We start from the raw sequence: 12,675 nt of genomic DNA, 5'->3' as shown, positions 1-12,675 counted from the left end.
CTACAGTAGTTACTAGGAGACACAATTTGGAAAAGGGTCTGAAGCAAAATGTTCAATGTGTTGGTTATTCCTTTGAAATTACTACTGTGTGCAGTTCGAAAGTGTTTATAAAAGCATTTTTAAAGGGAATTTTTAAAAAACAGGTTTATCACGCCACTCCAAATACGGGAGATGGCAAGGTTACAGATTATCCGAGTTCATTCACAAGAAGAGAGCACAATCAATCGACCTTTCTTGGACATTTTCTCAAATGTGCTAAAGCCATTGAGTGACAAAAATGTTGCACAAAAAATAATCATCACTTGGATAAGCTCCATCTGATGCAAAGCGAAAATCAATATCAAGAGCTTCTGAAACAACAACAAACAGCAGCATGACTTGCCGACCAGAGGACAAGAGCGATGTTCTCCAGGGCAAATGAGATGCCAGAGCAAACTGAAGCAAGACTTGCTGACATGAGGACAAGAGCAACATCCTCCAGGGCACATAAGACACCACTTGATTAGGACACAGGCAACGCCAGGTACCCCAGCTGGTTTCCTTAATAAAACCACTTCAGGGTAAAATTAAAGACAGTTGCCTTCCAAACAATAGTTTTTCCCAAAAGGCTTCTGTAGCAATAAACATTAAGTATGAATAGTTCAAAACTTCTCTGTCTTCCATATTCCAAACCTTGAATACGTAAAATGGCACATTTCAGAACTTCCATCTGGTTCAGTTGTTCACATCTCCAACATATCTAGTGGCCTTGTTTTGTTTTTCTCTTAGTCCCATAACGTCTAGAGTTGCTAACCGTTATCTCACGGGCCAGTTTTTATATCTGGAGCACAGACATTTCTTCAAATAATTAATTAGAGTTCCTTCTTTTTTGCACCCCAACGTATTCTGTCAATACACAATACGGACAGGCGCAAAAATTAAGTTAAGACATTTTTCCACCTGTGACACTAAGTCAGTCATCTACGCATTAAGCTGTCTCTGTGGAATATACTATGAGGGACAAACTCCTCGAAACATTAAAGAACAGTGTAATGAACACAAAAGCAATATCAGGACGAAATCATCCACTCACCTGTGTGTCTAGACATTTTACTGAAAATAGGCACACAGTGGCACAACTGAGGTTCATGGCGCTCAAAGTTGTCCAACAGGCACCAAGAGGTGGAGATCACGCCAGGAGGCTGGATCAAAGGGAACTCTACTGGATTAATAAACTGGACAGTATGAGCCCCTGTGAAATGAACGAGGAGTTCCATCTGGGTGCGTTTCAATGAACCCAAGACTCCTAACACATCCAAACACACTAGTAAGACCACATAGGGAGGACTCCAAATATACCAGTGGGTCCTTAACACCAATGATTAAAAAATAGTTTTCGGTTTGACAGCTCACTCCCCATAACCATAGTCTAAGGACTAGGCCGACCGAGCATTGAAGCCGGCCAACAGTGAAGACTATACATCGGTACTCTGAGTTTTGTACTATTACCCAAAATATACGAACAATAGTCTAACATATGGATTATGACAGGTATATTGTAAACCAAAGAGGTATTGACAAGTAAATATATGTTATAAGTGTGGAAACGCTTAGAATAGGAAGTAATGGAAATTGGGATACACGTTAGATATGTGTATACGCTCTGAATATGAAATAATGGACATGTATTATACTGTGGAGAAATAATCTTTATTAAAGGAACAAGATAATTATCCACAGCCACTGCATACGATATATACTTCCAGCCCAAGATCTAGACTGAGCATCAGTGCCCCCGTGGCAACCCACCATTAGAAACCAGAGGAGCGTGTACAATGTACTATACTGTAGAGAAATCATCTTTATTAAAGGAACAAGATAATTATCCACAGTCACTGCATAAGATATTTAATTCCAGCCCAAGAGCAAGACTGGGAGCATGGGTGCCCCTGTGGCAACCCACCATTAGAAACCAGAGGACAGTGTACAATGTACTATACTGTAGAGAAATCATCTTTATTAAAGGAACAAGATAATTATCCACAGCCACTGCATAAGATGTATACTTCCAGCCCAAGATCTAGACTGAGCATTGGTGCCCCTGTGGCAACCCACCATTAGAAACCAGAGGAGAGTGTACAATGTACTATACTGTAGAGAAATCATCTTTATTAAGGAACAACAAGATAAGTATCCACAGCCACTGCATAAGATATATACTTCCAGCCCACGATCTAGACTGGGAGCATGGGTGCCCCTGTGGCAACCCACCATTAGAAACCAGAGGACAGTGTACAATGTACTATACTGTAGAGAAATCATCTTTATTAAAGGAACAAGATAATTATCCACAGCCACTGCATAAGATATATACTTCCAGCCCAAGATCTAGACTGAGCATTGGTGCCCCTGTGGCAACCCACCATTAGAAACCAGAGGACAGTGTACAATGTACTATACTGTAGAGAAATCATCTTTATTAAAGGAAGATAATTATCCACAGTCACTGCATACGATATATACTTCCAGCCCAAGATCTAGACTGGGAGCATCAGTGCCCCTGTGGCAACCCACCATTAGAAACCAGAGGAGCGTGTACAATGTACTATACTGTAGAGAAATCATCTTTATTAAAGGAACAAGATAATTATCCACACCCACTGCATAAGATATTTAATTCCAGCCCAAGAGCAAGACTGGGAGCATGGGTGCCCCTGTGGCAACCCACCATTAGAAACCAGAAGAGAGTGTACAATGTACTATACTGTAGAGAAATCATCTTTATTAAAGGAACAAGATAATTATCCACAGCCACTGCATAAGATATATACTTCCAGCCCAAGATCTAGACTGAGCATCAGTGCCCCTGTGGCAACCCACCATTAGAAACCAGAGGAGCGTGTACAATGTACTATACTGTAGAGAAATCATCTTTATTAAAGGAACAAGATAATTATCCACACCCACTGCATAAGATATTTAATTCCAGCCCAAGAGCAAGACTGGGAGCATGGGTGCCCCTGTGGCAGCCCACCATTAGAAACCAGAGGACAGTGTACAATGTACTATACTGTAGAGAAATCATCTTTATTAAAGGAACAAGATAATTATCCACAGTCACTGCATAAGATATATACTTCCAGCCCAAGATCTAGACTGGGAGCATGGGTGCCCCTGTCGCAAACCCACCATTAGAAACCAGAGGAGAGTGTACAATGTACTATACTGTAGAGAAATCATCTTTATTAAAGGAACAAGATAATTATCCACAGCCACTGCATAAGATATATACTTCCAGCCCAGGATCTAGACTGAGAGCATGGGTGCCCCTGTGGCAACCCACCATTAGAAACCAGAGGACAGTGTACAATGTACTATACTGTAGAGAAATCATCTTTATTAAGGAACAACAAGATAATTATCCACAGCCACTGCATAAGATATATACTTCCAGCCCAAGATCTAGACTGGGAGCATGGGTGCCCCTGTGGCAACCCACCATTAGAAACCAGAGGACAGTGTACAATGTACTATACTGTAGAGAAATCATCTTTATTAAAGGAACAAGATAATTATCCACAGTCACTGCATAAGATATATACTTCCAGCCCAAGATCTAGACTGGGAGCATGGGTGCCCCTGTGGCAACCCACCATTAGAAACCAGAGGAGAGTGTACAATGTACTATACTGTAGAGAAATCATCTTTATTAAAGGAACAAGATAATTATCCACAGCCACTGCATAAGATGAACAAGTTACTTCTTACCTTGTAACGTTCTTTCGACGGGATGTTCCTCCGACGTATTCCTCATCTTAGATATCTCCTTCCAGCTCTGCTGGCCTTGGAAAATGTTTTCTCTCTAGAGGGCGCTGCGCGTCGACGTCCTCCGAGTCGATGTCCCTCGACAGCCGCCGTATCGACGTCGACGTCATCCTGCCTATAAAGGCCGCGCGCAGCGTCCGTTGCTCAGTTCCGTTTTGTAGCCCACAATAATACTTTCTGGACTAAACTAATCACCCTGAAGGAGCGTAAGCTGCAACAACAAGGGAAGTAGAACTGCGGGGATGGATGGGAGGGTCGATGAGGAATACGTCGGAGGAACATCCCGTCGAAAGAACGTTACAAGGTAAGAAGTAACTTGTTCTTCGAAGGGATTGTGTCCTCCGACGTATTCCTCATCTTAGATAGGCTCCCATAGCAGTATTCTATTATCGGAGGAGGGAGTACTGACTTCACGCTGTCTTCTATTGATGAATAGAATGCAGTACAGCCCTTCCAAACCTAGTCTCTTGACTGGAGGAGGAATCCAAATTGTAAAAACGTGTAAAGGTATGGACAGACGACCATGTAGCGGCCGCACAGATGTCTTTAACCGGCACGCCTCTTTTGAGGGCCGATGAAGCTGCAATACCTCTGGTCGAATGAGCCCTAAGGTTTTGAGGGGGCTCTTTCCCTGCCATTTTAGAACATTCCAGAATGGCTAGAATGATCCATCTGGAAATGGTCTGCTTAGTTATTGGTAACCCCAGCTTGTGACCTGCGTAACCTACAAACAGCTGGTCTGCCTGTCTCATCCTGGCTAGTCTACTGATGTAAAAACTTAAAGCCCTCCTAGGGTCTAGCCTGTGTAACCTCTTCCTCTTTCCCCGGGTGAGGAGGAGGATAGAAAGACGGTAGAGTAATCTTCTGAGTGATATGGAATTCAGAAACCACCTTTGGGAGGAAATTAGGCTTCACTTGCAGGACAACTTTGTCTTTGTGAAATATTGTGTGAGGGGGTTTACAAGAAAGAGCTTGTAATTCGCTCACCCTTCTAGCAGATGTAAGTGCTTTTAATAAAACAGTTTTAAGGGTAAGGAATCTTAACGAACAAGAATGGAGAGGTTTGAAAGGTGTGCCCATCAGGAAAGTTAGTACTAAGTTTAAATCCCATAGGGGAACTTGGAATGGTCTTGTGGGATAAACATTGGTTAACCCCTTTAGAAACTGTATTACCAAGGGTAATTTGAAATAGGATGGTTCTTCCGCAGTACGCTTAAAGATGGATAGCGCTGCGAGATAGCCCTTAATGGTGCCAACTTGAAGGCCTGAATTTGCCGAATATAGTAGGAAGGACAAAATCATTGGTGTACCACATGAAAAAGGGTCGATATTCTGTTCTCTACACCAGCTGCAGAATCTGTTCCAACGGCAGCGGTATAAAGACTATGTTGCTGGCCTCCTTGCCGAAAGCAACACCTCCATAACACCATCAGGGAGGTCCCAATCCTTGTACCTCAGCCTTTCAGAAGCCAAGCGTGAAGGTTGAGGGTTTTGATGTCTGGATGGAGAACCTGACCTCCCTTCTGTGAGAGTAGGTTCTCTCTGAGTGGAAGTCGAATTGGAGGGCAGATGGACAAGTCTAGAAGGTCCGGGTACCACGTTCTCCTGGCCCAATCCGGGGCAATTAGGATCATGGTTCTCAGGAATCTTCTCAACCTCCTGATCATTTGAGGAATGACAGGGACCGGTGGGAACGCGTACAGAAGCGGAAACTCCCAGTCCACTATGAACGCGTCTCCCAGAGCTCCTCTCGGGGGAAATTCCCTTGAGCAGAACAGGTCGCATTTCCTGTTTAGGCTGGTGGCGAACAGATCTACCTAAGGGGTTCCCCAAAGGGCGAAGATCTCTTGAAGGACTTCCTGAGCTAGCTTCCACTCGTGGGAGACTGTGTTCTGCCTGCTCAGAGCGTCCGCTGTCAAGTTCTTCTCTCCGGCAAGGTGAACTGCCGATAGAGAGATTCCTTCTTGGATTGCCCGAAACCAGAGCTGCATCGCCTCTCTGCACAGGGGTAGTGATCCTACGCCTCCTCTTTTGTTGAGGTAATGCATGGCCACCGTGTTGTCCGTCATTATCAGGACGTTCTTCCCTTGTACAGCTGGCAGGAACGCCTTCAGCGCAAGTCTGATGGCTCTCAGCTCTAACAGGTTGATATGTAGTCTGGACTCCGATGGAGACCAATGACCGCTGATGGTCAAGTTGTTGGCGTGGGCTCCCCGCCCCGTGAGTGAGGCATCCGTGACTACTGTTATCTCCGGCCAGGGTTGCCAAAACTGTTCTCCTTTCAGAATGTTCTCCTGACAGGCCCACCACTGAAGGTCTCGAGCCACCCTGCCGGGAACCTGAAGAAGATCTGTCATTCTCCCTGAGAATTGTGACCACTGAGTCCTCAGTGCCCACTGGAGGGATCTCTTTCTCAGGCGAGCCTCTGGCACTAGGAAAATGCAGGATGCCATGAGGCCTAGCAACCTCAAAAAGTCGAAGGCTGGGAGACGTTGGGCATGTTGGAACTTGGTAACCATCTGTAGAATATCTTGAGCCCTCACCTCTGGTGGCGAGGCTTTTCCCAGGGAAGTGTCCAGGATCGCTCCTATGAACTAGAGTCTCTGCGATGGTATCATTTGTGACTTCTTTAAATTGAGGGAGAAGCCCAGTCTGTGAAGGGAGTGGCACACGTGATTTAGCTGGATCTGAGCTTGTTCCGAAGAAACAGCCCTGATCAACCAATCGTCCAGGTAGGGGTAGACGTGAATCCCTTCCCTCCTTAGACTTGCAGCCACTACCGACATTAACTTGGTGAAGACCCTCGGGGCGGAGGTCAGCCCAAATGGCAGCACTCGAAATTGATAGTGAGAGTTGCCAATTGCGAACCTCAGGTATTTCCTGTGTTTGAGATGGATAGGCACATGGAAATAAGCGTCCTGAAGGTCTAGAGATACCAACCAGTCCTGGAACTGAAGGGCCTGGAGGATCTGAGAAAGAGTGACCATCTTGAATTTGTCTTTTCTGAGGAATTTGTTCAATTCTCGCAAGTCCAAGATGGGTCTCAGTCCTCCGTCTTTCTTTGGAATGAGAAAGTAAGGGGAGTACCAGCCCTTGTTCCTCTCCGCTACAGGTACCGGTTCTATGGCACCTTTCTCTAGCAGGCCCAAAATTTCCTGCAAGAGGAGCGGATCTGGAGCTTTCTGAGAGCTGATCCCCCGTGGATGACTCTGAGGTATACGTAGGAAAGGCAGGCAGTAACCTTGGGCAACTGTCTCCAATGCCCAAGCATCTGACGTGATAGCCTGCCATACCGCCAGATGTTGAGTCAACCTGCCTCCTACAGGTGTCCTGTGAGGTTAGTCCTCAGAGTGGTTTTGGGGCGGCTGATGCAGATGCCGATGGTAAAGAGGCACCTGCTGTTGCTGCGGCTTTTGAATATCTACCCCGTCCACCTCGGGTAGTTCTTCTTTGTCCACTTTGAGCCGGTCGTCCTCTACCTCTTCCGAATGCGGAGTAGAAGCGAAAGGACTTGCCCCTCGCAGAGGCTCCTGTGGGACGCAAGGGAGTTTGACGGATTGCAGCTCCTAGGGATTTTGCTGCTGCTTTTGAAGTTTGCAGTTTCTCTAAACTGTCATCCGCCTTTTTCCCGAACAAAGAAGAGCCATCGAATGGCATGTTCAAGAGCCTGGCTTGCACATCTGGGGCAAAACCAGACTTTCTCAACCAAGCGAATCTCCTGGTTGATGTACTTGCCGCCATTGCTCTGCTGATACTGTCAGCCGAATCAATGCCCGTCTGGAGGGATTCGCACATAGCGTCTTTACCGTCCTGTATAATATTCAGGAACGCATCCCTTTCTTCTCCCTCCGGGATGCAGTCAGCCGCTGTAGAAGCACACTCCCAAAGTGTATGGCTGAACCTAGCAAGGGTGCAAGTAGCATTAACAGATTTTAACGCCATGCTACATGCTGAAAAGACTTTCTTTGCCATAGCATCATATTTTTTATCGTCCCTGTCCTGTGGGACGGTAGGATAAGCCGTCTTGACATCGGTAGAGGATGCTGCCTGTACCACCAGACTTTCTGGGGATGGGTGTTTAGACAAAAACTCTGGGTCTGTAGAAGATACCCTGTACTTTGTAGACAGTTTTTTTATTTACTGCTGGTACTACATCTGGGGTTTCCCAGTTTGTCATGATCTTCCTCTGAAGAGTTTTATGAAAAGGCACCACAGGATCCTCCTGTGGGCCTTTGTCAAGAATATCCGTGAGGTCATCTTGTTGGAAAGATTGTAAAGGTGCAGACCACCCCATGAACTCTGTGATCCTGGCCATTATGGCTCTATAGGGGGTTTCAGCATGCTCCCCCGGGTCTGGCCTAGCAAACTCCACCTCAGGGGAAGTGTCTAACCCACTTGCCTCATGTAAAAAATCATGAAGATCCTTTAACCTGCATTCTTCAGAGGAAAGTTCCTCTCTAATTGGGGTTACAGGTCCCTGCAACTTAAATGTGTCTTCCTGTTCAGACAATTCACCCTCTTCCAAAATTGAGGACATAGTTCTCAATTGTACTGAACTCATAAAGGGAGTAAATCCCATTTCCAAGGCAGAGGGTGCCGAACTTGTCATTATCGGCCTCGAAAACGTCGATGTCGACGCCGAAGGCTTCGAACGTGGCGTCGAAAACAAAGGCGGAGGCCTCGAAGACCTCGACAGAATTGGAATTCTACTCGACAATCTCTAAGCCATCGACGTCGAGGACCTGGGGATAGTCACTGGGTGTGTCGTAACCGTGACTTTTCTTGGCGTCGACGCCGGTGTCGAAGCTGGCGTCGAGTCGACAGACCCGTGTGTCGAAGGTCCCTTCGACAACGGCGTCGAAGACACCGACCTCGGCGTCGACAGAACCCTCGTCGACGGAACCTTCGAGGAAGGTTTGGAGGTCATAGTCCTACTCGAGGGTTCGAGACGCGCTCGAGAGGTTTCCTTTGCCGGGTACTGCGACTCGCGGCGTTTTTGACCTTCGGGTCTTTCGACCAGAGCATCGCTCTCGGCAGTCTTCGAGGAGGTCAAGGCCGCTTTCTCGAAGACGCTCATCATATTTTTGCGGAATTCCTCCCATTCAGCCCGGGAACTATGTTTCGTGGGGCAAGGGATTCTTTTTGGCGAAACAGAGGAAGAGGAAGACGGAGAAGGGGATCTTCAACGTCTCCTCTTCGAGTGCTTTGATCTCGAGTGATGGGACCCACTCCGAGACCTGGAGCGCGAATGGTGACGAGGAGACGAGTGTCTCGACTTCGTCGACGAAGAAGAAGCTTTAAAAGTCTTACCTTTCTCCAGCTTCCCCCTACGCTCCTTCAGGGCCTTAGCTGTCATGGACATACAGTCCTTGCATTCCGAACAATGGTGTTCAGCTCCCAAACACCACAGACAAACTCTGTGAGGGTCAGTCAACGACATCTTTTTCCCACAATCTCAGCATTTTTTGAAGCCGGATCGAGGAGTTGTCGGTTCCGACGAGGAAGCCATCGAGTACGGATCGAATGACTCGAGGTAAATAGGATTAATCTGACTAAGAACTGAGCAACGGTATTCCGAGGCACAGAGTAAGCGCGGAAAAACGGAACGGACGCTGCGCGCGGCCTTTATAGGCAGGATGACGTCGATACGGCGGCTGTCGAGGGACATCGACTCGGAGGACGTCGACGCGCAGCGCCCTCTAGAGAGAAAAAATTTTCCGAGGCCAGCAGAGCTGGAAGGAGATATCTAAGATGAGGAATACGTCGGAGGACACAATCCTATCGAAATATACTTCCAGGCCAAGATCTAGACTGGGAGCATGGGTGCCCCTGTGGCAACCCACCATTAGAAACCAGAAGACAGTGTACAATGTACTATACTGTAGAGAAATAATGTTTATTAAAGGAACAAGATAATTATCCACAGCCACTGCATAAGATATATACTTCCAGCCCAAGATCTAGACTGGGAGCATGGGTGCCCCTGTGGCAACACACCATTAGAAACCAGAGGACAGTGTACAATGTACTATACTGTAGAGAAATAATCTTTATTAAAGAAACAAGATAATTATCCACAGCCACTGCATAAAATATATACTTCCAGCCCAAGATCTAGACTGAGCATCAGTGCCCCTGTGGCAACCCGCCATTAGAAACCAGAGGACAGTGTACAATGTACTATACTGTAGAGAAATCATCTTTATTAAAGGAACAAGATAATTATCCACAGCCACTGCATAAGATATATACTTCCAGCCCAAGATCTAGACTGGGAGCATGGGTGCCCCTGTGGCAACCCACCATTAGAAACCAGAGGACAGTGTACAATGTACTATACTGTAGAGAAATAATCTGTATTAAAGGAACAAGATAATTATCCACAGCCACTGCATAAGATATATACTTCCAGCCCAAGATCTAGACTGGGAGCATGGGTGCCCCTGTGGCAACCCACCATTAGAAGCCAGAGGACAGCGTGCAATGTACTATACTGTAGAGAAATCATCTTTATTAAAGGAACAAGATAATTATCCACAGTCACTGCATACGATATATACTTCCAGCCCAAGATCTAGACTGGGAGCATCAGTGCCCCTGTGGCAACCCACCATTAGAAACCAGAGGACAGTGTACAATGTACTATACTGTAGAGAAATCATCTTTATTAAAGGAACAAGATAATTATCCACAGCCACTGCATAAGATATATACTTCCAGCCCAAGATCTAGACTGGGAGCATGGGTGCCCCTGTGGCAACCCACCATTAGAAACCAGAGGACAGTGTACAATGTACTATACTGTAGAGAAATCATCTTTATTAAAGGAACAAGATAATTATCCACAGCCACTGCATAAGATATATACTTCCAGCCCAAGATCTAGACTGGGAGCATGGGTGCCCCTGTGGCAACCCACCATTAGAAACCAGAGGACAGTGTACAATGTACTATACTGTAGAGAAATCATCTTTATTAAAGGAACAAGATAATTATCCACAGTCACTGCATAAGATATATACTTCCAGCCCAAGATCTAGACTGAGCATTGGTGCCCCTGTGGCAACCCACCATTAGAAACCAGAGGAGAGTGTACAATGTACTATACTGTAGAGAAATCATCTTTATTAAAGGAACAAGATAATTATCCACAGTCACTGCATAAGATATATACTTCCAGCCCAAGATCTAGACTGGGAGCATGAGTGCCCCTGTGGCAACCCACCATTAGAAACCAGAGGACAGTGTGCAATGTACTATACTGTAGAGAAATCATCTTTATTAAAGGAACAAGATAATTATCCACAGTCACTGCATAAGATATATACTTCCAGCCCAAGATCTAGACTGAGCATTGGTGCCCCTGTGGAAACCCACCATTAGAAACCAGAGGAGAGTGTACAATGTACTATACTGTAGAGAAATCATCTTTATTAAAGGAACAAGATAATTATCCACAGTCACTGCATAAGATATATACTTCCAGCCCAAGATCTAGACTGGGAGCATGGGTGCCCCTGTGGCAACCCACCATTAGAAACCAGAGGAGAGTGTACAATGTACTATACTGTAGAGAAATCATCTTTATTAAAGGAACAAGATAATTATCCACAGTCACTGCATAAGATATTTAATTCTAGCCCAAGAGCAAGACTGGGAGCATGGGTGCCCCTGTGGCAACCCACCATTAGAAACCAGAGGAGAGTGTACAATGTACTATACTGTAGAGAAATAATCTTTATTAAAGGAACAAGATAATTATCCACAGTCACTGCATAAGATATTTAATTCCAGCCCAAGAGCAGGACTGGGAGCATTGGTGCCCCTGTGGCAACCCACCATTAGAAACCAGAGGACAGTGTACAATGTACTATACTGTAGAGAAATCATCTTTATTAAAGGAACAAGATAATTATCCACAGCCACTACATAAGATATATACTTCCAGCCCAAGATCTAGACTGAGCATTGGTGCCCCTGTGGCAACCCACCATTAGAAACCAGAGGAGAGTGTACAATGTACTATACTGTAGAGAAATAATCTTTATTAAAGGAACAAGATAATTATCCACAGTCACTGCATAAGATATTTAATTCCAGCCCAAGAGCAAGACTGGGAGCATGGGTGCCCCTGTGGCAACCCACCATTAGAAACCAGAGGAGAGTGTACAATGTACTATACTGTAGAGAAATCATCTTTATTAAAGGAACAAGATAATTATCCAGTGTCACTGCATAAGATATTTAATTCCAGCCCAAGAGCAAGACTGGGAGCATGGGTGCCCCTGTGGCAGCCCACCATTAGAAACCAGAGGACAGTGTACAATGTACTATACTGTAGAGAAATCATCTTTATTAAAGGAACAAGATAATTATCCACAGCCACTGCATAAGATATATACTTCCAGCCCAAGATCTAGACTGAGCATTGGTGCCCCTGTGGCAACCCACCATTAGAAACCAGAGGAGCGTGTACAATGTACTATACTGTAGAGAAATCATCTTTATTAAAGGAACAAGATAATTATCCACAGCCACTGCATACGATATATACTTCCAGCCCAAGATCTAGACTGAGCATTGGTGCCCCTGTGGCAACCCACCATTAGAAACCAGAGGAGAGTGTACAATGTACTATACTGTAGAGAAATCATCTTTATTAAAGGAACAAGATAATTATCCACAGTCACTGCATAAGATATTTAATTCCAGCCCAAGAGCAAGACTGGGAGCATGGGTGCCCCTGTGGCAACCCACCATTAGAAACCAGAGGAGAGTGTACAATGTACTATACTGTAGAGAAATCATCTTTATTAAGGAACAACAAGATAATTATCCACAGCCACTGCATAAGATATATGCTTCCAGCCC

The 12,675-nt window shown here is 45.4% G+C and overlaps 1 protein-coding gene across 1 annotated transcript in view; it reads right to left on the bottom strand.

Moving 5' to 3' along the window:
- Positions 1-12,675, bottom strand: part of LOC138489482 (zinc finger protein 154-like) — a 355,232-nt gene that overhangs the window by 167,889 nt on the left and 174,668 nt on the right. The window lies entirely within an intron of this gene.

Source organism: Ambystoma mexicanum, chromosome 9 (genome assembly GCF_040938575.1).
Source record: "Ambystoma mexicanum isolate Mex_15411 chromosome 9, UKY_AmexF1_1, whole genome shotgun sequence".
In the NCBI taxonomy this organism is placed as follows: domain Eukaryota; kingdom Metazoa; phylum Chordata; class Amphibia; order Caudata; family Ambystomatidae; genus Ambystoma; species Ambystoma mexicanum.
The sequence above is the reverse complement of the archived record's forward strand: the minus strand, read 5'-3'. Positions and strand labels throughout refer to the sequence as shown.